Below are 2822 nucleotides of genomic sequence, written 5' to 3'. Positions count from 1 at the left end.
CAGGTGGCCAATCCAAATGGGAAAAATGTACTCCACATGTTTTGTGATGCTTCAAAATTGGCATATGGAGCAGTTGCTTACCTTCAATGTAAGAGTGTTATTTCTCTTGTTATGTCTAAGGCTAAAGTGTCTCCAATTAAATCACGCACCTTGCCTCAGTTGGAGTTAACAGCCATTTATGTAGGTGTCAAATTAGCTAATTATATAAGAAATAAGTTGCAGGAGATAAATATTAGCGACACTGTAATTTGGTCTGATAATGAGGTATCCTTACAATGGATTCGTAATGGAAACAGTAAAATTGTGTACGTACAAAATAGAGTCGCTGAAATTAATCAGATGCAAGAGAAGTATAATAGTTTGGGTCAGCATCTGTTAACATTTAATCATATACCTGGTGAGGAGAATCCAGCTGACTTCTTGTCTCGAGGTTTACCTTATGCTAAATTTGTAAATTCTTTATCATGGTTTAAAGGACCGAGCTGGTTGGTAAATAAAGCTAATTGGCCTGAACAAAAGGCATATTTTGCTCCTGTTGAAATTACTGTGACCACTGCTCCAATAGTTTGTCCTCCCTTAGCCATTGATATAAACAGGTATTCTTCTTTACCCAAACTAATCAATGTAACTAAGTTGGTGTTTAAATTTCTAAACAAGATGAATATTTCATTTAAGTTTTCACATCCTCTTGAATATTGGATAAAGAGGGTACAGGAGGAAATCTATGGAAATGAGATTAAATTGATGATGGAAAGAAAAATTGTGAAAGGTTCCATAATAGAGAAATTGAGGCTGTATTTAGAGAACAATGTAATTAGGTGCAGAGGTAGGTTACAAAATGCTGAATTGGGTGATTATGCTAAACACCCTATCTTACTGCCCAAAACTCATCAACTAACAAATTTAATTGTTCTAAATGCCCATAAAAGTGTAATGCATGGTGGGGTACAAGATACCTTAAATTGTATTAGAGAAACTTTCTGGATTCCACAAGGACGGCAAAGTGTAAAAAGGGTGATTAAATCTTGTGTAATATGTCGCCGTGTGGATACCAGATCCTATATGTACCCAGGTCCTCCACCATTGCCAAATGAACAATTTGAGTCATTTAGCAACGAACTCCGCCCGGCCGCAGAGTGGAAAATACTGTATATATTTTCCAGAAATACAGTAGTTATATGTAAATAGATGGCCATACTGTATTTAATAAAATTTATGTTATCGAAAACGGGAAGCTGCGCCTGCACAGGACACTCGCCATTTTGTTTGAATTGAACACTAACGGTAGTGTATAATGGGAAGAATTTTTCGTGCTCTAGAGGTTAAAATTGGGTTGACACCTCTCAAATAGGAGGCGAAATTGTTGGATGTGCATTCCTGCATAACTTGAGATATCAGGCGACTGAACAAGACAGCTCCAGGAACCTCAGATAAGTCTGTTATGTTTAACTCTGGCCAGTGTCATTTTCATAGATAGACAGTGAGGTTTTCTGAGTATGATACACATTAATCTCCAGTCAAATTGGTGAGTGTTATGATTAAGATATATTCTCCTTCTGTTGTATGAATGTGTATATATATAATTCTTTATTAATTTAATATACAGTCCACAAATTTATATATTTACCAGCATTCCTGGTGATGTATTTTTCATTTGTAGTTAATAGGTCCAGAGCAACTTGTGGATATGACAGTGGTAGGTATCGAAGGGGGACATTTTTTGAGACCTAGGTGTCCCAAATTCCTACTTGTCTAACTGATAAATAATAATTATCTTTGTTCATTTACTGTTATGTACATAATGATACATTCAGGTAAATGCAATTTTCCACATCCCTCTTATTTTAGCTCCTTGTGTCTATCTGTCTCATGTATGTTCCCCTGTTTCAGTCAACCAATGTCAGTGTCTTAGGTATGTCTCCTCGTTGTTTCTCTCAACCTGTGTCAATATATCTGGTGTATTTCCCCCCTAGTTTTTGTCACCTTGTGTCAGTCTGTCTTACGTGTGCCCCCTCCCCTTCTACCGGTAACCCTGTGTCAGTCTGTCTTGTTTAGGTCTGCCCCATTTCTGTCATTCTACTTAAGTCTCTCTTGTATAGGTCATCTGTTTCTGGCACCCTGTTATATTTCTATATTACGTATATTCCACCTGTTTCTGTCACCTGTATATCAGTCAGTCTTGTGTATGTCCTCCTATTTCTCTGTTGTGTGTATGTCACTGTGTGTCTAGTTGTCTTATGCCTGTCACTGTGTTTGTCTTGTGTACATGTTTCTGTGTCTGTCGCTTTTCTTTACGTCACTCTGTGTCTGTCTTGTGTACGTCCATTTGTGTCAGTCTTGTGTACATCTTGTGTCTCTCTTGTTTACGCCCTTCTGTATCTGTCTGACGTGTGTATGTCACTGTCTGCCTGCCTGTCTATCTGTCTGCCACTGAGGCACCTTGGAATATTAGTGAATTCATTAATGTCTTTCAAAACTGTGGAATCTGCATAACTAGGACAGATGACACGTAGAGACACTCTGCTTATTTATTCATGTGCTATACTGACTCATACTGTGTTATGTTGACGCATGCTGTGCTATGTTGAGCAGTGCTGTCTACAATTTACTAGTATAAGCCAATTCGTACATATGATGTATTCTTTTCAAGATTGTTGGACTGATTACATCGACTCCAGGCTGAGAGACTGATTACCTCTAACTCCTTTGATCTTCACCATTCTGCTTTGTAGAGGACTGATAAAGCCACTGTGTGGCGAAACGTTTCCTCAATAAAGATACCCAAGTGTTGCACATGTGACTAATTTATCAATATGACGGTT

Source organism: Cherax quadricarinatus, chromosome 11 (genome assembly GCF_038502225.1).
Source record: "Cherax quadricarinatus isolate ZL_2023a chromosome 11, ASM3850222v1, whole genome shotgun sequence".
Taxonomy (NCBI): domain Eukaryota; kingdom Metazoa; phylum Arthropoda; class Malacostraca; order Decapoda; family Parastacidae; genus Cherax; species Cherax quadricarinatus.
This window is presented reverse-complemented; position numbering follows the sequence as displayed.